The 24623-nt window shown below is 57.4% G+C and overlaps 1 protein-coding gene and 1 long non-coding RNA gene across 2 annotated transcripts in view; one reads left to right on the top strand and one right to left on the bottom strand.

Annotated features, from left to right (window-relative positions):
- The window catches only part of LOC132356805 (uncharacterized), a 71626-nt gene extending 70591 nt beyond the window's left edge, over positions 1-1035 (bottom strand). The window contains exon 1 of the long non-coding RNA XR_009500078.1: positions 610-1035. This is a non-coding gene — a long non-coding RNA (uncharacterized LOC132356805). The remainder of the gene's footprint in view (positions 1-609) is intronic.
- Positions 1-24623, top strand: part of BCOR (BCL6 corepressor) — a 113888-nt gene that overhangs the window by 480 nt on the left and 88785 nt on the right. The window lies entirely within an intron of this gene.

Genomic DNA, 24623 nt, shown 5'->3' with positions numbered 1-24623 from the left:
AGCCGAGGGTGGAACCGGCGTACTCCGGACGCTGAGAGCGAGTGGTGCCCCGAGCCCGGGGCGAGGGAGGTGCGCGAGTTATGGAGGGGCTGGGGTGGGAGCCAGCGTGCTCGGAGCTCTGCGTGGTGCCGCACGGGCAGGACGAGGGATTGCTGGGGGGGGGTGGCACGGGGTACGGAAGCGGGCCCCCCAGGCAAGAGTGGCGATAGCGGGACTGACGCGGAGACTGCGCGGGCGTCTCAACCCCGAGAATGGAGGCGCCGCTCCTGTAGTCGCCGGCCTTGTTGTCTTCTTGCACGCAAATCCCGGAACGACCGGAACCGCCATCCCTGCCTGCGTCCCAGGGGTGCCCCATTACGCGCGGGGAAGGCTGCATCCCGCAGGCCGACTCCGGGCGGGGCAGGCTGCGGAGGTGCCTCCGCGGAGGGTGCGGGCCGGAGTCGTAGTGCACGCCGGAGTCGTGGTGCACACGACCCACACGCCTCCCCCTCCCCCGGAAGAGCGGGCGAGGGAAGGCGCGGGCCATCTGTGGGGACTCCCCGGGGCTGTGGGAGCGGTGCGGGGACCGCAGAGCGGGAGAGGGTGCTGTAGAGAGACCATTGGCCCTACCTTAAAGACAGGGGTGGCCTCGTGGCCGGGGTTGAGGAGTCTGAAGCTTCCCCAAAGTAGCGAGCGCTACTCCGGCGTGGGATGGAAAGAACACAAACTTGGCCATCCGCCAGAGCCCTTGGGGACGCCTGACTTCGGTGCCACCCTCCGAGTGGCCCGAAGTGTCCCTCTCCGCTCCGTAGTCCACGAGGTTGAGGTCCGAGGCCTAGAAAAGTGGGAGGGTGTGGTCAGGCCTCGGACGGGAAACCCACCCAAGTTCCTCTCCGACGCCACGCGAGAAAGGCGCGGAACAGTCGTCTCGCAAAGTTTCCCGCCCCCCTCCCATCGGGGAAGGGCAGCTCTTCCGGCGGTGGGGGCGGGGGAATGGCCTCGGCCCGGGGAGCGGTGCTAGTTTGTTTTCCCGCGACCAGGTCGCAGGAGAGGGGCGCGGGCCGCCAGCGTGTTCGCGTCCCCAGAGTGGCGGCGCTTGGCCCGCTGCGACGTCTGCTCGGAGTCTCGGCAGCGGGAGCTGTGCAGAGTCTGGGACGACGCGAGACGCCATTTGCATCCCCCCCTCCCTCCTGCAGGTTGGCGGGGGCCGGGGTGTCGCCCGCCGCGGAAGCGTATTCCTGGCAGTGACACTGATTAGATGCTGTGTCGGTACGTGCACAGAATCGGGTGGGCCTTCACCTCTCCTGTGCGCATACACTTTCTGTTGGAAAAGTTGCGGGTTATTCCCCACCCCACCCCACCCCACCCCCCCTGCGCCGCACAGCTGCTGTCTCCAGGGCGGAATTTGGAGAGCACGTTTGCTCAGCCCGAGGGAGAGAGGATCGCGCCGGCGCTGGGAGGCCGCCGGGCCCAGGCTGCGAAAATCCAGCCCTGGCTTTGCGTCGAGCTGCCGAGTGCGGCGCTTACGCGCGCCCGGCCAGCCGAGGCCTGGTTTCCATCTGCCCCTTTTGCCTCCGTGTTAAGTTCGCCGGGGAAAACCCAATGATCCGTGCAGAGCCCCTCGGAGGAGAACACCTCCCCGCCCCAAGCCCGATTCTGACCGATGGAAAAAATGACAGTATAGGTCAGAACAGGCTGCCCGCGAGTATTAATGCGGCCGTCTCCGTTCCCGGTGCTTGGGGAGGATGGGCGCCAAGCCAGGAAACCGCCGAAGGAGGAGCCTGCCCCTTCCCGGGCTAGAAAACGTGGATTCTTAGAGAGACCAGACAAACATGGGCAGACAGCTGAGAGAACTTAGCCCATCTAAATACAGGTTGTTCATGTATCTTTCAAGCAAGATAAATCTTTTTTAAAAAAATCAAGTAAACGTTGAGTCAGTTATAAATACTGTGAGAACTAGTTGATCTGTAGATGAAACTCCGCTCTCTGCCTGCTATTAAACGTGTGTGCAGGAGGTGCCGGCCTGAGCATGATGTATCTTAGCACAGCCCGTGTGTGTCCTAAGAAACCGCGGTCCCCTGTGCACTCCACCTTCGAGGACTCTTACTATAACTCTAAACGGGGATTTCGTTTAGTTGTAGTTTCTATATGGGGGTTGCTTGCTCCTTGCAAACTCCCTCCTGAGGTTGTTTGTACTTCAGACTAGATGGTCCTGGGTTTTGGCTTTTATAAGCCCACATTTTTCTCTTGCCTTTTTCTTTAACCTGCGTTCGTGCTGCTGGGTGCCGGGGAGTCCCCGCCCCCGGCCCCCGGCCCCCGGCCCCAAACGTCTGCCGCCGCCGCCCTCGGACTCTCAGTCGCGCACCACGCGGCCTCGGAGGAGGGGAAAAGTGAACGCTCCGGGTGGCGCTCGAGAACTGGAATTCTGACTTAGGGCTGCGGGTTTGTTCCGGAGGCTGGCCGGCAGCGGCTTGGGAGCCAGAGGCTGTGAAGGGGAAGCCCCGGAGGTGACCCTGAGGCTTCGGGAGCAAACCCAGGAGGCACCCGCGTCTTTGTCTTTCGCGGGGCTGGCCGCCTGGCACGCACAGTTCCGATAAGGATCAACTGCAAGAGCGAGAGCGCACCGCCAGCACATTTCAGTGATTAGGCGAACGCCGGCAGCCACGTAAGGGAAAGGCCATTTGCGTTGTCTTTGAAAAGGAAAAGGCTGTCCCACCTAATGAATTATGAGTGACCTGGGAGAGGCCAGGCGGGGAGTGAGTGGCGCCGAGGCCTCCTCGGGGCGCTTCTTTGCCCCACCTCCGCCCCATCGCGCAGGAGACCCCATTTCAAAGGAAATTAGAAATCTGACCCATTCTATGTACGTAAATAGTGGTGCATTTGTGAGTCCCTAAAATGAGACTCACCAGCAGCCCAGGGACTGGGGCCTGCCGCCTGCCAGCTCTGGACCAGTGTTAAAATCTGGCTAACTTATATCCCCAGAGGATGTGGCTTTTGCCCAGCGCCTCTAAGAACTGATTTATAGGAGGTGGCCTTGAGCCATCAGAAAGGGTGTCCTGGAAGAGTCTACCGAACGTCCTCTAAACCAGTGCTGTTCGCCCAAGGCCTCAGGGAGAGGGTGGGTAATTGTGCCTGAGCCCTAGCAGGAGCTTCCCATTAATCCAGTCTAAATGAGCACCATTAAAGCAAAGTTCCCCCTTCCATCCCTACCACACATGAGGGTCTTTAAGGGAAAATCTAGTGGAGACAGTTTGAGCCCATTTTGTCTTCTTAACTTTTGTGGGCAGCAGTGCCCTTTCTACCCTGTGCAAACCCTGCCTTCAGCCGCTTCAACCTGGTAAGAGGGTACCAAATCCTAACAACAAACATTGTAGCACTGTATGCCAGGCAGAGTTCTGTGCACTTTATATATTAACTCTTATCCTGAAAACAACCCCGTGAGTTAGACACGTTATTGGTATCATTTTACAGATAAGGACACTGAGGCCCAGAACTGTTAAGCGGCTTTGTCGCACAGTTTGGGCTATGGCCAGGATCGCCCCCGACTGAGGAATGTAGGGCTGTGCTGCCCCCCCCCCGTGTTGTGTAGTGAAGGTGAGCTGTTTGGGGGGTGTTGGACCCCCCACCTTCCAAAGGGTTATGGGAAGAGATGAGGAAGCCTGACATTTGGCTCTTATTTTGCACGTTATTGTGGCTCCGCGGCGGAGAAGGGACCAGGGAAGGCAGTGCAAAGGCCCCTGGCCCCACCTCGCCACATAGCATCCGGCGGTCACGTCCGCCGGAGGTGACTGGGGACTGGGGACAGCCGATTGCCGAGGAACTCCTTATCGCCGAGAGTCAGTGGTCCCGGGAGGCGGAGCTAAACTACCGCCTGCGGGGGCGGCTGGGTCACGCCGGTCCCTGGGCTCCGGGCGCGCCGCCGGGCTCCTCTCGCGGAGCTGGCCGGACGCCCGGCAGCGCCTTCCGCACCTCCTGGCTCCCCTCCGCTTGAGCCGCCAGCCCTGGGCACGCAGCCTCACGGCCGGGGGCTGGAGAGGCCAGCTAGGCAAGTCCCGATTGGGACGGCTGGTTCCGGGTTGCTCACACTCACCCTGCCTCCCCCAAACACTCGTCCCCCTTTCCGGGCGCGCGCGCCTGCGCGTGTGTACACACACACACACACACACACACGTCTCAAGCGCGCAGCCCGCCTCCCGGGCCTCCGCCTTCCCTTCCTCCTCCCCTCTCCGGCGCTTCGGAAGCCCGTGGCGGTTGTGTGCTGCACGGGGGAAGATTCAGGGTGGAGGGGCCGCGCTGCCCTGCTCCTCCCCAGGGTCCGTGCACACGCTGGCACCCCTGGGACGTGCAGCCAGGCCTGGGGATCCCCAACTCCCCCGGGAAGCGGCTGGGGGGGACCTGTGCGCTCTGTGTTTCATGATGGCCGGGGGGGGGTCAAAGGGGAAGGCTACACAGTGGGGCCTACGCGTGGGTGGCGGTGACGATAAATCCCCTCTCCGCGAAGGCTGGCCGGGTCTCGGGCCACCGCTACTGGGAGTCTACCCTGCATGTCTTGTATTGGCCGCAGCTTGACGCCCTGCGTGCCCGGGCCAGAGTGTGGCCCTGTGTGTCTTGGGGCGGGGGCTGTTGTGATCGGAGGCGGCTGGGCGATCAGCTCCCCATCTCACATCCTCGAGCCTTTACTTTTAGCTCGCGAAGACCCACGGGCCCCCGCTACCCTAGCCACCGCCGGGCCCGAGGAGGGACAGGCTAGCCTGGCGGCAGGCTGGCCTACCCGCACTTACGGGCATTGAGAGAGGCTCCGAGACCCCGGCCGGCTGCCGAGCCGAGGGAGGGAGCGCAGCAGCCCGCGCGCCTAAGGCAGAACACACGCCTTTCCCGGAACCTTGAAACCCAGGGGAGCCGCTGCCATCTTCGCGTGACGAGCAGCGAGACGCCGGTGATTAAGTGCTTCTTTCCGGCTCCCTCTCCGGGTTGCGGCTCTCCTCCTTGCCAGGGAGGGAAGGATAAAACCTGGGGGGGAAAAAAGCACACTACTGCGCTCTCCACTCGCCCTCGATGTCCTCACTGGTTTCCCAGGGTGCGTCTGCGCAGGGCGCCCTCCCCCCTTGCACCCCGCCTTGCCGAGGATCGAGGCTTTGGGATAGCCGCATACCTCAGTTTCCATCCGCCTCGGCCCAGATCTGGGAGTTTAATGGGGGGGGGCACACATTGCCGTAGCCACCCGTCCCCCATCTCTTCTCCTCCCGTGGGGATTAAAGTTTAATACAGGAATCCCCCACCCACACCAGGGACTAATCCTGCCGCCCCTCCTGGGATTAACTCGGCTCACAGGTCCATAAAACACTTCCGGCGCGGCCAGAGGGTCTGTCTGCAGAAACACTTTAAAATTGTCCTCCCGGGCCTGGAGTCGGAATTGACCCGGTGGAGGGAAGTGAGTAAACAGACGGTTGTAAGAGACTATCCCGTGCGGTTTGCAGGCTGTGGAAAGAGGTGCCTAAAATGTGGGCCGTCGGGGCTGCTTCAACCCAGAGGGTGGCTGGGGTCTCAGTAGACACATCTCAGAAAAGGATGCAGCATTTGCTATATGACATTGATCTGGAGGAGGGTGGATGCAGGCAGGAGCTGGCAGGTTTCAGCTGGCTTCTGGCCCCAGTTCAATGAGGAAGACTAGATTCCTGAAACTTGGTGGGGGGGAGTCTGTCTCCTTATCTGTAAATGGCAACAGTAACACTCATCCTGCCCCTCTCAGGTGGGATTCTGAGAACCAAAGTCTTAAAGCACTTTGTAAACGGGGCCTGACCCCCTGCACATCACTGTGACTAATGTTCAATCTCTCTTACTCTAGAAAACACAGTGATTTGCTGATTAAAAACCAAAACAAAGTAAAAACCAGCTCTTCCTCAAATCCATGCAGGAATGTACAGATAAAGGGAATCCAAAAGCTGTTTAAGATTTTGAACATCCTTTTCATTTACATCACTTCAAATTAAGTTTCTGAGGTAATGGGAGAATCTTTGGAATGCTCTAAGAAAAATCTCTGTCAAAAGTGGGGTTAAATGGAAAGAAAAAAGACCTCTAAATTGGGTCAAATCACATTTTAAGGAGACGAAAACGGGATGAAGAATATAAATTCTGAGTAGCTTTCTGGCTCCCGTATCCTTCTCTTAGTCTGGAGAGCAGATGCTATAGATAGCCACGCCACCCCCCAGAAGCCCGGAAGTAGGCCCTGACTCGGGCTTGATCAGCTAAGGGCGAGGTGACTGGCGTTTAGGGTGGGGACAGTGACGAAGGGCAATAATTTGCTTAAAATGAACATAAGAAAGACCTAGGCCTGCCTCTGCGTCCTGAAGGCCCAGAACTGCTAAAACTGTGTGTGGGAGGGGGCGCCAGGTGACCTCCTTCCCCGCAGATGGACTCACGCAGCGTGACCGGCCCCAGGTGGCGCCCAGGCGCGCTGGGGATAGAGGCCCAGGCTGCGCATTCGCTCAGCCTCGAAGACTGCAAGCGGGGGCCTCTGGCTGGACCGCCCACCGACCTTTCTCTCCCCGGCCAGGCCCCGAGGCCTCCGGGCAGGGTCTACTCGCCGCCACCCCAATGCCCCTCGTGCTGCGCCCTCCCCTCCCTGGCACCCGGCCCAGATCCCGAGGCCTCCCCCGCCCGCAGCCGCCGTTCTTCCCCTTGTGATTCAATTAGCAACGGTGCAGAAAGCCTGTTTACCTCTGCAGGCCAGGGCGACTCGATCTGCGTAAAAAGCCCTAACGCCAGCGCCGACCAGTAGGGGGGGATTGTCCTATAGATTATTTCTCCTCCTGGGTTTTTTTTTTTTTTTAAACGGGAAGGCTTGGTTGGAGAGGGGGTGGGGTGGCGTGTTGCTGCTGTTTTTTAAAACACCGTATTTGAAAGAGAAACAAAAGCCACACAAAAGCCGTTTAGGAGGTACCAAGGCTGTTTTTACATATAAAAAGTGCAGCGAATACCAAGGGGCCCCCAGCAGTGATAAACTAAATGGTTGGCCGATTTCGACAATTAGCAGTTAATGTGTTATCTGCGATCTGCAAACAAGTTTTGAGGCTCGAAGGACACCAAATTCCTGTTCCAGTCGACAGCGTTGTACTCGAATCTGTCGGGCACCACCTTCCCTGAGTGCGAATCCAGCTTCGGCAAACGTGGGTTTCCCGAGTTGGAGTACAGACTTGGGTCTCAGAAAATTCACTTGGGCAGCCGAGAAGCCTCCGCCTGCATCGCCCCTCCGGCCCGAGCTTGTCTCTTTGTTCCAGTTTCTCCAATTTTTTTTCCCACTCCCCCCTAATTTCGCAGACCTCTTAATTTTGCACGTAGTAGGCCTCCAACAAATGTGGAATGAGTGTCAGAAACCAAAGTGAGTCTCTTGGCCTGGAAGGCAGCCTGGTGCGCGGCCTCGCCCTCGGAACCCCATTTGGGTGCCCAGAGCCCTCTGGCCGCCGCAGCCTGCGCGCCGCTTCGCCCTGCGCGGGCCGGAGCGGGCGGGGGAGGCCGGGAGGAACGAAGCGCCCGGAGCCTGCACGATGATAAATATTGCGCAGACAGCCCATAAATAATTTGCATTATGTTCAGCTGACAACGCAGGGCGATTAATTTTAATAGCTACATATTTGCCTGGGCTGCTGCTTTCGTAGGCCCGGTAATGAAAGGCGAGAGGCCGCCCTGGCTCTGTGCTCGCGGTCCCGGAAGGCAGCCGGGAGGTGCGGGAGAGCCCGACACGGCGTCTCCTCCAGGCAGCCTCCCGGCGAGTCTCAGCCCCTGGGCCCCCCTCTCGCTCTCCGGGCCGTGTAGACGTGGGGTGCGCGCGCGCCGCGGGAGCACCCCCGGGGCCTCGAGCAACAGGAACCACCATAATGACACTGCACATTTGTCTATATGGGGAGAGCCACTTGTGGACCAGGAGACCCTCCCCAAGGCGATGCGCCCCACCCGGACCAAGTCCGGAGTGAACTCCGGAGGGGATTTCACGTTCCAGTTTTGGTGGGGGTGGGGAAGTGCTAGTGCTAGCCCGCCGAGTCACCGGTGGGCCCCAGCGCGGCAGAGGCTTTTCCGCCCTCGGGACCCCGGCAAGGGGCAGAACAAAGCCCAGCTGCCCACGCGTCCTCTCCGCGCGCGTCCTGAGTCCTGCGGTCTTGCGCCCCGCGGGAGCCCCCTCTAAAATGCTTCCCGAGCTCCTCGATTAAAAGGACCGCACACATAAAAGACGGAAGAAGGGATTTGGAGCAGCTCTTAAAAAGAGGGGGCGGGGAGGGGAGCGCAGCGAAGAAGCACACGGCGCAGCGGCTGCCGCGGTCCCGTGGTGGCCGGGTGCGCGCGTGTGCGTGTCTGTGTGTGCGTTCCGATGACAAAGCCCCGCCGCCGCCTGCGAGCTCCAAGCTGCCTGAGCACTGGTGGGGGAGGGGAGGGGAGGGGACGGGAGGAGGGGAGCCAGCGCTCGCGTAGGTAGCGGGGAGTCGAAGCTTCCCGGGAGAAAGAGTTCATTCATAAGCTGGAGGAGGCCTCCTGGACGGGCCAGGTGGAGCCTCCCGAAGCCAACACCTGTGTATTTTCTTATTTGAAAAGGGGCGAGCGCATCGATCATTACCATATTTTAATTGCCTTTCGCATAGGTCATCTCTAATTATGGGTTGCGAGGAGGGTTGGCCAGGGTCTGTAAGCCCTTTATTATGTGTGTGCGTGAGTGTGTGTGTGTCGCCGCTGAGACAATGCGCCCAGCTTATCGAAATGCCAATCCGAGGGTGTCCGTGCGCGCCTGCGAGGCGGTCACGACGTGCTGGATCCACGCAGACAGACCAGGCTGCGTGCACAATAAAAGCCGAGCAGGCGGCGAAGGGCCGCGCAGACCCACGGGTTTTCTTTTTAGAAACGGTGGTGCGAAAAGACTTGACAATAATAACACGCAGCAGAATTAAATCAGGGCGGGAATAAGAAAATGCATTTTTGTTTCTAGAACCGCGTACTGTGTTTAACCCATCCGATCCCCCAAGAGCTTTTTGTGCCCACGTGGAGGCCCGCGCAGGGACAGGTGCGGGGCAGAGAGTGGCTTTGGGACTGCCTGGTGATGGTCCAGGACAGCCACCTTATTTTAAAATAATACTAATCTCTTCCTTTAATTCAGCGTAGTTGTCAGCTACAGTGAAGTGGAATCCTTAACGATGTCTGTTTTATGGGGAATGATACCCGGCTAGTTGAAAAGGAGAAAGAAAACATTAAGGGTTTTTTTAACTTTTAAAAGTCTGCATTTCCTTAGTTTTCATCACTTGCGGAAACCCTTGAGGCAGAAGCCGATTTTAACTTCGTCTGAGGGAGCAGCCGGCAAGGTTGTTGGAGGGTCAGGGGTTCTTAGGAGGCTATTTTGGAGATGAGGGGGTGGGAATCAGTGAAGAGCTGTTGGTCAGGGGTGGCCAGCAGCCACTCTAAACTTGACTTTATCAAAGGAGCCTGACATCTCTGAGCCACCATGCTGTTTCTGGGAGTCCCGCCTGGCAGAGCCAGGGGCTGGGGTCAGAAGCCTCAGAGAGTTAGAGGGTTTTGTACCAGCTCTGCTTCCTGCTCTGCCCCCCACACCTGGCCTCCTGGCCTCACCAGCAGCCTGCTCTGCCCGGAGGAAGGCAGAGCCAGATGACTGGTCCAACCCCCGAGAGACCGCCTGGCTTTCTCCTCCCCTGTAATCAAAACCAGATGCACTTAAGCGCCTTTCATCAGAGGAAGCCCAAAGCCCTTTAACAGGCTTCAGTAAAAGCCTTGCTAGGGCCTACCAGCCTGCTCAACGTCCAGGCCCCTGTGCCCATGTCTCACCTGAGGAAGCCTGGGGTTGCAGACAGGGTCTCGCTCCTCCCAGAGGGGCCCCAGAAGCCAAGGACATCTACCCAACCAAGGCAGCCTTTCCAGGCAAGTAGGGTGCCAGGATCCCTGCCAGGTGTGTGAGTACGGACTCCGTTGATAGGAGAAAAGAAACAGGCATGGAAGAGAAGCCAGCAGCTAGTGCTTAAGGAAGGATAAGAGCGGCCTTGTGAGAAGAAACCAAGGGGGGGGGGGGCTAAGAAAGTAGAAGTGAAGTGAAAGGGTGATGACGATCAGATCAAGATATTCAGAAGGGCTCCACGGTACTTGGACCACCCCGCATTCAGAGCCCCTATCCTACTGTATTGCAGTGTTTCTGTCTCCCCCACTAGACTTCAAACTCCCCAAGGGCAGAAACTGTCTTATTTATCTTTGCAAGCCTGGCACAGGTTGGCACAAAGTACGTGATCAAAATGTTTGGGAGATCACAGGTGTGTTGGAAAGCGCTGGAGCAAGACACATCTGGGCTTAAGATGGGAGCTCTGCCCCCAGGGGTTATATAACCTTTTTGAGCCTCAGTTTCCTTATCTGTGAAATGGGCATGAGAATGCCTGCATCACCAGATTGGGGAAAGATTTGGTGAAGTAATTGCATGTAAAGCAATAATAAGGTTTTAATCAATAATAATAATAATAAGGTTTTAATAAATGTTTTACCCTTGTTCTTGAAGGAGTGAGGAAGGGTTGGGGCTGATATTGTTTGAAGCATACGAAGAAAGGTCCTAGCTGGGCACACATCTCACTGGCCTGAGATTTGGGTCAGCAGAGAGAATTGTTTCTAAAATGTGTGTTGCAGTAGCCCTGTGAATTGGAGCTGCAGGACTCCACTGTCCAGCAGGCAGGCAGCCCCAAAGCTGTGAGCTCGGGGAGCCGTGCCAGCCTTTGGACTCAGGCTCTGGGGAAGGGGTAGGTCCCAGGCCCTTGGGTGCTCCTCTGCCCATTCTGGCCTGTTCAGTAGCTCCTCACCTCTCACCTTCCCACCCCACGCAAAATGTGGCCTATTTTTCTCCACATTGCAGGCGACTTGTTCTTTTCTCCTGCTCCTTGGCTGCTGTGCTTATTGGGTGTGTGTGTTGGGGGATGGGGATTAGGACCTGGCCCCTCCATCTTCCCCTCCTCAGTCTTCCACATTCCAGATGTCTTGCAGCCCCTCCCCAGGTCTCCCCTGAGCTCAGCATTTCCCCAGGAGGGCAGGCTAGGCTGTAAGTTAGGGTCGGTGGGCTGACTGGGCAGCAGGGGCCTGTGAGTACCTGCCTCAGGGGAGGAGAAAGAGGGGGGAGGGGGAGGGGGAGGCCAGGGGTGCTGCTGGGTGATTCTGTGGGTGTGGCCAAGCAAATGTGACTCTGAGTATCATGAATGGAAACGTATTTGTCTGGACTGTGACACAAATGGGGTAGTTGGGTGCCAGGGAATGAGAAGATGTGGGGTTTGTGGAGGAATTGGGAAGAAAGTGAAGTAAGCTGATCCCTCTTCTGTATTCCACCCCACCCCCTCCCCGACATGAGAACCTTCAAGAAGAGGCAAGGAAAATGTGGGGTGGGGAGGGGAGGGAGGAGGAAAGATGGGAGAGCAAAGCTAGGCCGGTGGAAATGTTCGGTCCCGCTCTCCTGCCCCGTGAACTGGCTGCCTTGTACAGCCAGCGTAGGTCAGGAGGCAACAACACATTAATGGGGTCCTTTCAACCAGATCCTTTCGGGGAAATGTGAGATCAGATTTGAGGAGGAGACAGGTCACCGTCTGTCCTCCAGGGATTCCATAAAGAACAAGGCGTTGTGTCATCCAAGGTGGAGGATTTGGGTTGTGATGAAATATGTCCTGTTCTCCACACTTCTGTTTTTAATCTGCTCGCCTTCTTCTATGGATTTCACAACATGTTATAAAACTGACCTCCCCTACTGACTGTGGTAAGTGAGGGTCAGAGCTTGTCAGCTGCAAGGGAGCTAGTGTAGAAGCAATTGAATTCTGCTTGTGGACTCAGTGGGTCCAGAATTTGGTGGAAATTCCGGGAGCTGGAATCATCTGGACGCTGCCTCCCCCGCCTGTCCAGCTGCTGGCTGAGACCTCAGCTGTGTTCTGCAGCACAAGCACAGGGCTCTCTGTGTGGCTTGGGCTTCCTCATAGTATGGTGGCTTAAGGGTAGTAGGACTTGAAGTTACATAGCAGCAGCTCAGGGCTCCAAAAACAAGCATGCCAGCATCACCTCTTCCAACCCACCCTCAGAAATCATGTGGTGTCATTTCTACTATATTCTACTGCCTACCATGAGTCGCAGGCCCACTCAGATTCAAGGGGAAGGGACACTGAGAAAAAAAAAAGAAAGAAAGAAAGCCATGCCAGGCACTCTTGAGAGCTAAGCCTAATTAGCACTGGCTCTAAACAGAATAGTCTATGTTATAATAGGAGCTTGTACCCTCAAGAGGCTGTATAAATTATATGGGGGGTGAGGGGGAGACAGAGAGCTAAAATTAGGCCAGGGTAAAAGAAATAGAGCCGTAAAGCAAATATGGGTTTTATGAAAAATAGACGATATCAAAGGACAGCTCTCTCTGTGAGCTTGTGAAGTATGGGAAGAACTGAGGAAGAATTGGTTGGTGGAATCAGCTGGGTTTTAGGCCCTTCAGTGTTGAAAGGGAAAGCAGGTAAAGGACAGGACTGGGAATCTGGCCACCACCATCCTTCACCCGCCATCTTGGGGGGATCTGTGGTAAACCCTTCATTGCTTCAGGCAACATTAGTTTCACGATTTGCTTGCAAATCACTCTTTTTTTTTTTTCAACATACAGATATCTTTCTGTGGTACAGAGCTGGAAATGTAGTCAGTGCATTTGCTAAAGTGTGGAAAAAATAATACATTACTCTAATAATAAATTATTCAAATACTTACTGTTCGTCCCCTACCCCCAGGTGTGGTTTTAAATATCCAGCATGGATAGTGTTGTGACTGAAAGGAGCTGGGTACATCTCTAGGGCCTCGGGTTCCCATTATCCTTGTCTCTAACCCCTGAATGGAGAGTTTGACTTCTAATTTCATGCTAGGGGTTTCACAGGCAACATAATTGTATTTGCCTCTGCCTTTGATCTGCTATTTGATCTGCTATTTCATTGTGGCTTGACTAGGAGACAGAGATAGCAACGTAGTGGAAAAACACGATTTTGCTTTGCTTCGGAATTGGCAGTTATTATTTTCTCTGGCTCCCTTAATGTGACACACATTCCCTAAATCTGAAATCTAATCATTTTCCCGTTTTTGAAATTCCAAAAGGCATGTGCACCCTCTGGCCTGCTTTCCTTTTTGCTCATGAAGATTTCATTTTCAGCAAGGCTTTGGGGCAGGATGCTCATGTTTTTAAAAGATCTCAGTGAACATCAAAGTCCCAGAGTTAGTGGAGAACTCCTGGGTGAACTGGGACCTACCTGCCCCTTTCCTGACCTCACCCCAACTTCCCAGGATGCAGCTGGTTCACCCCAGCCTCTCTTCAGGTGATTAGGGTCTGTAGGGCTGAAAACCAGGTCTGCTGTGCTGGAAACCAAAGAAACCCAGATGCAGCAGGAACCTTGCGGGTCAGAATTGAGCAACCTCCAGGGTAGCCCCCGGAATAAGCTGGCTTCTCGAGCAGGGTCACCACATCAGGTTGTGTAGTTTGTGCACTACACTAAGGTTCCCAGCCAAGACGGGGAGTGAGGACTTGGAATTCAGGCCCAGAGGCACCTTTCTCCAATGCTCCCAAAGTCACCAAGTAGGCTAGTGGCAGTTCTGTTTTCAGGGCAGAGGAGAAACAGATTTTCTCTCTGATCAAGAAGAAAAGAGATGGTGACACAGGGCAGGACGGGGGTCAAAAGGGCATCTTGGGAGCAGAGCGGGCCAGCCTTAGGCTGCAGATCAAGTCAGTGTTGGCCCAGCAGGTTGGAGCAGTAGGCCCGTTACTCGCTCTTTGTTTTGTCCCCTCTCATCTGCAGGGTCCAGTGTTCATAAACTACTGAATTACTAGATCCCTCCTAGGCTTTATTTGGCGTTTTAAAAAAAGACAGGGGTGTCACTCTACCTATGTGTCTTGTTTAGCCAGCAAGGTGGGATTTGAGGGGGGGATGTTTTCTTTGTTTTTGAATGTGAAGCCTTTCAGGGATGTTGTTAACTGCAGGCCTTTATGTTGTGGGTGTAGGCATTTGAGTGTAAGACCCTAACAGGTGGTGCCATAGAGTTGGACATCCTAACTGGTTACCTGTGAACTGAAATTCACACTAATGTGTAATGGACGAAAACAATTTGCATTTAAAAGTGGAGGATCATCCAGAGAAAGCAATTCCTAGTCAAAGTTAACTCCAAAGAGGGATTTTTCTGGTGTCAGCAGTAGGGTCCTAGGGGAAGCCTTTGGAAGCCTTCTAAATTAGCCCTGGAAAGCTTACTCTTGTTCATTTCTATAGTGGACAGTATGGGTATGTGGAATTGCATTAATATTTGGGAAGGTATTTTCACAGTAAGGCCAGAAATGGCATCTCTCCTGAGAACAGCAAATTTGCTCTTCCTTTATAACTAGGAATGTACAGGCCAGGAGCTCCAAATCCATTCTCCTCCCTCCCTGTTTCTTTCCACACTTTGGGTAATTGGAGCTGAGTATGTTGAAGGAAGATACTTTCAAAGAACATTAGTTACATCATTGTGGCTGAGAGTTCTCAGAGTTTTATTCTTCTAAATAAGTGTGTGTTTTTAATTTAAAAAAATTAATTTGTATTTTTCACAAAGGACTGTTTACCCAAAGTTTATGAAGCCAAATAGTATGTAAAGGCTTGGTACAAAAAAGCAGTCCCCCGGGGGCACCTCCCTCTCTTGTTCTGCTGGTTTCTTCTGGTAGATACCATCATATTTGTAAGTAACACATAGATGTGGCCTTCTCTGAAATAATCCATAATAATAATATCATCTGTTGACCTCCTGCTACGGTAGAGGAGGATTTTAGTTCTCTGCATCATATTTCCCCTCCCCCACTCTCACAATAGAACTGTATCATAATTTCTTATTAAATTCATATCCAGTGTTTACTTTGTGACCACATATAGATTGTTTGTTGATGAGGCAAATGAGCTTCAGTGATTGCATTTCCTTTCTTGTACGATTTTTTTTTCCTGGAGTTAATAATTGCCTCATTTTTTATTTGCTTAATTTTCTTTGACCTATGACTAATTTTCCCACACTCTCCAACCTCTGTACAGATCATCTTGGGACAGTTTTCTGCGTTCACATCTTGGAGACCATCTGCAAATAGGCTGATCTTTTTTGTTTTGTGTGTTTCTTTTTTCATTCCCATTTTCTTTAAGTCTGAAACCTTTTTTAGAAGTTTCTAATCTTCCATTTAGTTTTATTTTCTAAAACTTTTCTTTTTATGAAGTGTGGTGGGAGTTTTACCGATTTCAAAGCGGGGGAGGTAGGAGGTGGTGGTATTGTATTTGGATGGAAAATTGCATCTCTACAGCTCAGCTGATGTCAGGAGCTGAGAAATGAATCCTAAGTTTCTGAATCTTGGTATTTTGCTTAGTTTAAATAAACTTTCACCATTTTCCCTAAACATCAACCTTTCAGAAGTGATGACTGTTACTCCCTGGAACCCTGGAACTATTCAGTGTTAGCATATTTTTATCCTCCCTTCCCCTCCCAGAACTGATTCTACATTTTTAGAAGTAAAGGTTATTTTAAAAATAATTAATTGGCCCTTCCCCAGACCATTTACTGCAGGATTCATGCCCTTTGTTTACATTCATTTCACTGTTGCCTTTTATTTGTGTTTAGTGAGTCATTTACAAGTCTGCCTTCCCACCTAGATTGTAAATTACCTGAGGGCCAGGGGTGCCTTTTTACAAAATTCACTTTTGTACTTTTGGATTCCCCTAGGGACTAAGCCAGTGCCTTGCCCTTAGCAAGCTCTCCATAAACGCCTGTCAAAAAGCGGACAAGTAGAGTGACAGTCTTCTCCAATCAAGATCCCTTAAAGAGAGGTAACTTTCAAATCCTCTCTTGCCCCGAAAGCGGCTTAGAGACCCCTTGAACGGCGGGGACTGTGCTGCAGGCCTCGCCCCCCGGGATGAGAACAGCCCAAGTTGCGGGATGCGCGGCCGGGCCGCTGGGCGCGGGAGAGGTGATAACGCGTGGACCATTCAGGAGTCCGGGAACCGGAGGTCGTTTCTCCAGATTAAAATCCGCTCTGGCGTGGCGGCCAGGGGCGACTACAGGCCGCGCCTTGACCAGGAGCGGCCGCCCCGGGCCAGGGGTCAGCCTTGACCCGCTGCGCGGAGGGGCCTCCGGAGGGAGCGGGCGTGGCGCTCCGGGAACGCCCGCGCGGCCGCCTCGGCCCGGCCTGCGGCTCTGCGGTCCCACCGCCGGGGGCAGCGCCGCCCGCGCCGCCCGGGCTAAGATGGCGGCCGGCGTGCAGCCCGCGCCCGGGGGAGAGGCGGGTGCAGTCCCCCAGGAGCCGGCGCGCCCGGCCCGAGCCCCCAGCGGGGAGGCCGCTCCTGCTTGGCCTACGGGGACCCCTGAGGACCCAGTCCTGCCCCCTCCCCAGACAAGCTCCCTGCCCTGCGTCCTACCTGGATGGTTCCTAAAGGGATGTTTTATCACCCAACTCCCCCGGATTCCTGATAGGGGGAGGTAGGGACAGGCCCTGGCTGAGATGAGGACTGCGAGGAGGATGGCTGTCAGACTAGACACAGTGGACAGAGGACCAGTGGGTACCACTGGGTGCAGGCCTCACCCCCAAGCCATTTCCTCCCATCCTGGCAGCTCGGCCGCTAAGGCATGGGACACAATACGCACAGTTACACAATACCCATGACCGCAGGTCGCGAATCCTGCCCGATTAAGATACAGGGCCCAGAGCTCTTGAAATCAAGAATGTCTGGGAAAACGGGGTACATCCGGTTGGGAAATCCATAATATAATCCAGTAAAGGCTACAGAATGTGAGCCGCCCATCACATTTGCACTGACATCAGTATGCGCACTGTGTAGGCTGCCTTCTTCCTAGGACACTCCAGAACCTGAGGCCCAATTTACCAGAAATGGCATTGATGAATACTGTCCATTCTGAGTGATCTCACCTTGGGCTCAGGTGGGGAGGTCAGAAGGGCCACCCGAGGGAGTAGCTGAAGCAGGTAGAATCACAATGGTAAGAACGGAGAAGTACCCGGAAAAGCTTCCCATTGCCCTTTGTAAACTGCAGCCTGACACCTCCCACTGGTTCAAGATTCCATCCAAAGTTTGCAAGTTGCTTATCAGCTCAGCATGAGAGGCTGAATGTGAACTTTTTTGTTTTGTTTTGGTGAAATAAAGTCGTTCTGCATAATGTTTGCACCGGCTGGTTATTCTCATGGAGAACACTTCCTTCACCCACCCAGGCAGCAGCCACGCCAGCCTTTCTTTACTTCTGCAGCCCCTCTATTAATTACCTCTCTCTTGCCCCAGTTTAGGCAGCCCCCGGTGCTTTGTTCAAGTACAGCAATAAACCCAAGACTGGGCCTAATCCTCCCTGGTCCTGACCTTCCTTCTAGCGGGCCTGGAGCCTGTGGGCCCTCGTGCCCCCCCCCCCCAGCTGATTGGGGCCAAGGACCCTGCTTGTTGTGTTTGTGTTTTCTCCCCTCTGCACACTTGATACTTTTCAGACAGACCGCTTCACCGAAAAAAATAAATCGTGTACAAGAAAAAGTTCAAAGCGGCCCTTTGGAGCCGGGCCTGCAGGAGCCAGCCTGCCACCTAGCCAACCATCTGATTTCTAAACCGTAGCCCGCGCCAACGGGTTACCGCAGACCTTGCACCCACCGAATTCCTCTAGTAGCGCCAGCTCGGGTGGCCCGGGGGCACCCACCTCCAGCCTTGTCCAGCCCCGTGCCCCTCCCGGGAGGCGCAGTAACCATAAACGGTACGACAGGCGCCGGCCGAACTGGTTCGGTAACGGCTCCCTGGAGACCGTCGCCTCGAGCGGCAGGCCCCATCTGCAGTTCAGCTGAACGAGTTAAGCTGCCCCGGGTGTCAGCGGCCCGGGGTGGGGCCTGGACGAGAGAGAACCAGCGGCAGCTCCGGGCAGCCGCGGCCTCAGGATCCCCCAGTTACAGAACTGGATGGACCTGACTCCTTGCTCCCGAAGGGCTGCGTGGGAGGCTCGGAAGACCCCAGGCAAGGGTTGGGGCGGCGGCTTCCGAGCGGGTCCCGAAGTGTGAGGCAGCGCTGGGGACCTTGGAATCGGAGGGGAGATGCACCCTCCTGGGTCCACCCCACCCCCCGCCCCGGCGGGCGGGGAAGACCCTTCTGCGCCAAACTAGCTGGGAAAAGCTGCAGCACCCGACCCTCAGGCTCCTGCAGCCGAGATGAGCCCATGATACAGGCAGGCAAGGGAAGCGCGGCTGTCCGCGCAGCCCCAGGTGTGCTAAGGTTAACTGGCCACCTCCGGGACAGCCTGCCCCCGCAGTGCGGCCTCTGCCTTCCACCCTCGGGCGCCGGCCGGATCCTGGGCAGCACGGGCCACCGCCCCGGGATCGCCGGGCTCAGCCCGGCGCGGCTCCGCCTCGGCCTCACAAAGGCCGCGTGCGGCTGGAGCAGACGAGGAGCGGCCACAACTCTCAGATCTTTAATTACGCCCCTACCCTTCCCCCCACCCCATCGCCGGCTTCCAGCCCTTTAATCAATTTCACGATATTAAATATTAATTTCCCGCCAGCCAGTCTTTCTCGAAGGAGGGGGAGGGGACGGGCAGGGCAGCTCCGAGGAAGGGACGGCTTTGTAGGGTGTGACCTGGCTGGTAGGGCGTGAGGGCTCTTAAGTGACCTGTGCCGGGAACGCGGAGCCACCGGGTCTGCGCTTTGCGGCTGGGGAACTTGGAGAGTTATGAACGCCGGGATGCAGGCCTCCCGGAGGGGCAGCTAGGTGCGCCGAGAGTCCCAGTGCGCTGGGCGACAGCCTCCTGCTCCCCACCCCCCAACCCCCAGCCCCGAGTCAGCTTCACGCGGGCCCGCGGCGCGCAGCGATGATGGATCGCGCCTGGCGGGGGTGATTTGGTGTTGATCGCACATTATCACTGGCAGGTTGGACTGGTTGCTGATGGACGACTTCTAGCGGCTGCAGCAGCAGCGTCTTCAGACACCGCGCGGGGACTCGCTTGCTCTGCGAGGGTCTCTCTTTTTCCCCCCAACTCCTCCCCCGCCCCACTTCCCAGAGACAGGAGGCCCTGAGAGTCCGAGCGGGATCTTGCGGCACCCAAGGCCGCCCGCCCCGGTCTGGGTCCTGGTGTGGGCCGAAGGCCGGGCAAGGAGGGGAGCCAGGACGCCTCTCCCACTTCCTCCCATTCCTCCTTCCCCGCCTGCTCCCCCCCTTCCTTCCTGCTTCCCCATCGAAACCGGGAGGGCCTGGGTCACTCGCCGTGCGGTTTCCCCGCTGCTGGGTAGAGGCCGCAGGCGGCGGGGGGGAGTTACCCCGCCCCACGGCTCCCGCCCCTCTCCCGGGGCTCGCAGCACCGCGGCGCTGCAGTGCGCCCCTCCTCGCCTCTTTTTCTAAAGTGCCTGCAGATACAAAAGCGGTTTCGTAATGCCTTCCGTCTGCGAGAGCCGGAGGACCTTGGCTGACCTTTCGGAAACTGATTGCAACTGCCTGTTAACAGCCCGTACTGACCGCACCGAGCGGAGCGGAGGACAATCATTTAAGTGACAGACGGCGAGGTGGCCTCGGCTCAGTCGAGCGGCCTGGTTAAGCCCGCTCCGCCCCTCCCCCCGAGTCTCTCCCCACCCCTAGCTTCGGGCGCACTGCGGGCTGTGGCGGGCGCTCGGGCGGGCAGGGAGGGCGCGCCGTGCGCGCGCGCGTGTGTGAGTGTGTGTGTGTGTCCGCGATTACCGGCCGACGGGTTAACCCTTAGCCGAGCGGCCGGCCCTTTTGAGGCCGGACGCTGCTGGCTTAATCTGCCATCTGCAAAAGAGGAATAAAAGGGCCGCCTCCGCCGACTTTGCCTAATGGGTAAACTGTCCCCTCTCAGCGTGACCGGGGCTGCGTCCCTCCTGCTGCCGGGGAAAGATCCCGACCCTCGGCCCTTCCGGCACGTCCCTGGGTCCCCTCCGTGCGCCCCCTCCCTCCCCCGCACACACACCCCGACACGGGGAACAGCACGGGGACAACGCGAGGGGTCCAAAGGCTCCGAGAGACTCGCGGTGCAGTGGACGTGGGTGTTCCCAGTGTTTTCTGTTTTGGAAACTGGAGAAGGGTGGGGGGTGGGACCGCACTGGGAAGGCGAGGTGGGGGAGGGGAGGCTGGTGACAGGGCACCTCGGGCTGCGCTCGCTCCCTCTCTCGGGAGAGATCGCCAGCTGCTCTCCAACAGGCAGCGCCCTGAAATCTATTTAAAGAGAGGGAAAGGGGAGGAGAACAAAGGGGGAGGAGGGGGGCGGCGAGCAGAGCCAGGGCGAGAGCGAGCGAGCAGGGAGGATCCGCCGCTCCGCGGGCACATCAAGCGCTCACATCTGTACACTCCGCGATCGATGGGGAGAATGGATAATATTTGTCAGCTGCAGACCTTTCTCTTCCCGGTTCCCGGGGAGGGGAGGGGGCGAGGGAGGGGGAGGGGGAGGGGGAGGGGCGGGCAGACCAGGCGAGAGAGGCCGCCTCAAGGACAGCGCGCTTCCCGCTGCAGCCACACGGAAACCCAGAGCCATGAAAGCCCGGGGATTTTTCTCTTATTATCATTATTAATTATTTTTTATTATTCCACAGCAGCCAGCGAACGCTCGGCGGCGCCCCTCCCCCGCTTGCCCGCCGCCTCCCTTTGTTGATTCTCAGCTGCGAGCGCGGCGGGCCCGAGCCGCCGCTGCCGCCGCCGCCGAGCACGATCTGCTCTTGCGCCCTCGGTCGCAGCTGCGGCCCAGGAAGCCTGGGCTGCGTCCCCGCCCCCCGCCCCCCACGGCGCGGCTGCCCCCGCACCCCCCTCCCTGCTGCCCGCCACGAGGCCGCCCCAGCCTCTTCGCTGTTCCTCGCTGCGGCTCCGCGTCCCCAACGCCGAGCAGAGGCGCTGGCTGCTGCCGCCCCGAGCCTCCGGCCGCGCGGGGGCCTTCGCCGCCCCCCACCCCGCGGCGGCTGCACTCTGATGCCGCCGTCCCCACACATGGTCTTCATTTCGCACACTAGCTGCGTGCTTCCTCTCCGCTCCCCTCCTCGGGGCTTTTCGGAACGAGGAGGGAGGTTTAGAGGAAGTTGGAAACCCAGCGAGCCCAGGGGAAAGGGGGAAAACCCTCGCTCTCGTTCTGAGCTTCCGAGGCGGAGGGGAGCGCCCCGCGGAGGGTGGGGCAGAGCCTGGGTGTCCTCCCCTTCCTCAGGTGCAGGAAGGGCGAAGTGAGGGGTGGCGGTCGGGGGAGGACAGGGAGCTGGAGAGCGAGAGCTCCAGGTCTGCTTTCGCTCCGTTCCCTCGCCCGCACGCACCGGCCAGGGCAGAAGTGACCCGCCCCCTCGCAACGGCACAGCGGGCCGGGAGCCGATCGGATTAGCGGTCATCAAATGGGACCAAAGACACCTCAGATTGTCCCCCACCTCCCGCGCGGGGGAGCTCCCTAGGCCTTTGCCCCCTCCCTCCTCCAAGATTGAAAGCCCAGAGCCGACGCCCCACAGGCCCGGGGTCCGGGCCCACTCTGGGGGTGGGGGGGAATTGTGGTGCAGAAAGTTCTAGTCAGGGTTTACTTGTAGCTTTGCGCCCCCCATCCCCGTTGTCCTTCTGCGATTCTGGGCCAGCCTGCGGCGGCGTCCCCGACTGCTCCGCGGTCCTGGGCAGGGCAGGAAGCTGGCACGGCCGCCGGCTGGGCCGGCGCCACTTGGCCGGGCCGGCTGCTCGCTGGAACTCGCGCGGCACCTTCGCGCCGAGTCGGGTTCCCGGGTCTCCCGCCCGGTCACCCTGAGCGGCTGACCACCCCCACCCCCCCGTGCGTCGTCCTCCCTCCGGAGTCTCCCTGTCTCCACCCGCCCTCTCAGCTTTTCCCCTCCTCGGTCTGTCTCAGGAGCCCCGTAGCGCAGTCAACCGCCCTTCCCGAGATTCAAAAAGAAGTTTTGTGTTTCCCCGGGGGCAGCAGCCTAATGCTTCCCTTGTTTTCCGGAACAAAGCCGACATTCAGTGGGGAGGGGGCAGGCGCTGACTCCTTCCCCTCCCCGCAGCACCCCGCACCCCTGCAGGTTCAGAACGCTCGCTCCCGGGCCACGGTGGCCTGGGGGTGGGGTGGGGGCCCTCCTTCTTCGGGCTCGGCTACAAAAGCCTCGCCCTCGGCGCCTCCCCCCTCCCCCCCCCCAGCCTCTGCCGGGAGCCGGAGAGAAGGCGACATGGTGTTTGGGTGAGGTTCCCAGCCTGGGCGGGGGGGGGGGGGGCGCACGCAGCTGTTTACAGTGTGCCTGTGCTGCTGGAAGCTCACCCGCCGCCGCCTGACAGCGTGGGGCACCCGCGCGCTGCCAGCTCAGAGAAGGCGCGGGGCGGCGAGCCCTCCGGCACTCGGCCCGAGGCCTCGGCAGCCCCGGGGCCCGGGCGCGCGGGGAAGCTCGAGGTCTCCAATAGCGCATTCCTCTTCTAGCCCACAGACCGTCCCCCCTTCCTCCCCAACAATGGTCTGAATCCGGTAGTGTATCAAAGGAACTGGGGGGAAGGAGTGAAGAGCTCGCAAGGGGCGCTCAGAGCAGTCTTTGCGCCCGGCTTCTGGGCACTCACTCCTTCCCCTCGCCGGGGGTTAGTTCTCCGGCCAGAGTGAGCAAAGCACACCACTCTTGCGACTCGGAGATGCTTCTCCCTCCCGATAGCTCTTCGCAGGCCCACCTGCCCCTGCCCACCCTGCCCGATGGACTTCCCCTCGCCCCACCGCCGGGGGAACCGCTGCACTAGCTGTGCCCACGCGCGCCAGGCCTTCTTGTCCGCGCAGCGCTGCCTTAGATCCCGCTCCAGTTCTTCCCCTCTCCCGGGCCTGTGGCCGGCCCCCGGCGCCTCCAGCGCGGCCTGAAACTTGATCCCGTGTCGGAAGGACAGTGTGTAAACACCAGGCGCGCTCCGAGAGCCCGCGGGAGGTGCCGGGCGAGGGCCGCCCGGGCAGCTCCGAGGCCCCGCGCTCCCGCCCGCCTGCTCGCCCCGGGCACGATCGGCGGGGCCGCCGCCTCGCTCTCTGCCTTCCCAGTTGGCTCAGCTAATTGGAGCCGCCGCCGCCGCCACCGCGGCGGCCTCTTGTTGAATTTTCTAGATCGTAACCGTTCAGTCGTGGCTGCTTGCGGCTCCCCTCCCCCTCCCACAGCTGTTATCTCCGCCGGCAACTTGTTGGTGGTGGGGACCGTCCCTCCGCTGACCCTGGCCTCAAGCTCGGTGTACACCCCAGCAGTTCGGGGGTGTGTTTGTGCGGGGCGTGGGAGGGGAGGTAGAGTCTTATCCGAACTGTGAGGCTTCGCGCCAGAATCTCAAGCCCCTTGTTTTGGTGAATGCAAATACTATCCAGGGGATCCTATGGGCAGAAAGCCATCGTCCTTGCTGTCTTGCACCCGGAGGTAGTGGTAGTCCCTGAGAGGCTTCAGGAACAACTCCACTAGCAGTTTTGGTTGGTTCCAGGACAACGTTCAGAAGGGCGGGGTGGTGGGGAGGCCCACCAGTCCGGGGCTGCCTACCTCCTCCGAGCCGAATCAGCTCTGAGCTTGCGCCAGGAGGCCCTCCTGGGCCCTTGGGTCCCCCCAGCTGAGCCTCCCTTCTCCCTTGGCCAGCTGTCTCATACCCTAGTCACATGACCCTGCTAGGTGCAAACTGTGGGGTCTGCAAACTGTCAGGTCTGCATGGGTCTGGAGGAGGCCCAGAGCCTGGCCCGATGGCCAAGGTGGGAAGGAGCTAGGGAGTTTGGTAGTGCCGAAGGACTCAGGAAGACGTTGCTGACGATGCTGGAGCAGTTGCTCTATATCCAACATCCGCCTTAGAACGTCTTTTCCTCTGAAAAGAACTTTTGCTAGTGGGTTTCACAGGCCCGGGGCCCGGTGTTGTAAAAGTGACTGCACCCCTAGCCCGGAAACGCATAAATACAGGCAGGCAAACTCCCAGGGGGCTGGGTCTGTGAGCCACCACCGAGGGGATCTATAGCAGCCAGAGAGCATCAGCTTTTCCTGTGACAGTTCTGAGAAGGGCCCCTGTTCCCTCCCTTTGATGGTTTCTCTGACAACTGTTAGGGAACAAAGAGGCAAGGCCACTGGCTCATTAACTGTCATTTTCTAACACCTCTTTCCTTCCCTTCTAACTTTTACCCAAATTGCCACTTTGGGGTTTTCCTGAGGTGTCCTTTCTATTTATAACCAGAGCAAGATTTCCGACTCAATCCATGTTGATTTAAGCTATGATAAAAAAGGGAATCTATAAAACTAATATTATAAGTTAGTGTCTGGGATGGCACTTCAATAGGTCAAGTTCACCTAGTTCTTTGGCATCTATAAACCTCCAGGCCCTTCCAATCAGATAACCTAAATGTGTCTCCCACTGTTGGTTTCTCTTCTCTTTCTGTAGTGGAAAAAAAGGAATCCTTTCAAAGATGTTTATTCTTCTTCACCCCTTCGCTATCAGTGTGTGAGAACCTTGTTTCTGTGTAGGGGAGAGTGTATTTCTGTGTTTTGATAAAGAAGAAAGTAATTTGTGTTCCTCTTCAGGCCTGAAAAGATAATTGTGCGTCCCGGGAGCTCGCTCTTCTCCTGGCTGTTTAACAGACAATCTGGATTCTTGTTCTCTAGCAGGAGTACTTCAATGTCCCAGCCTCCTTCTCATCGTCGTCCCCTTCTC

The sequence above is a fragment of the Balaenoptera ricei genome, chromosome X, assembly GCF_028023285.1.
Source record: "Balaenoptera ricei isolate mBalRic1 chromosome X, mBalRic1.hap2, whole genome shotgun sequence".
In the NCBI taxonomy this organism is placed as follows: Eukaryota; Metazoa; Chordata; class Mammalia; order Artiodactyla; family Balaenopteridae; genus Balaenoptera; species Balaenoptera ricei.
The sequence above is the reverse complement of the archived record's forward strand: the minus strand, read 5'-3'. Positions and strand labels throughout refer to the sequence as shown.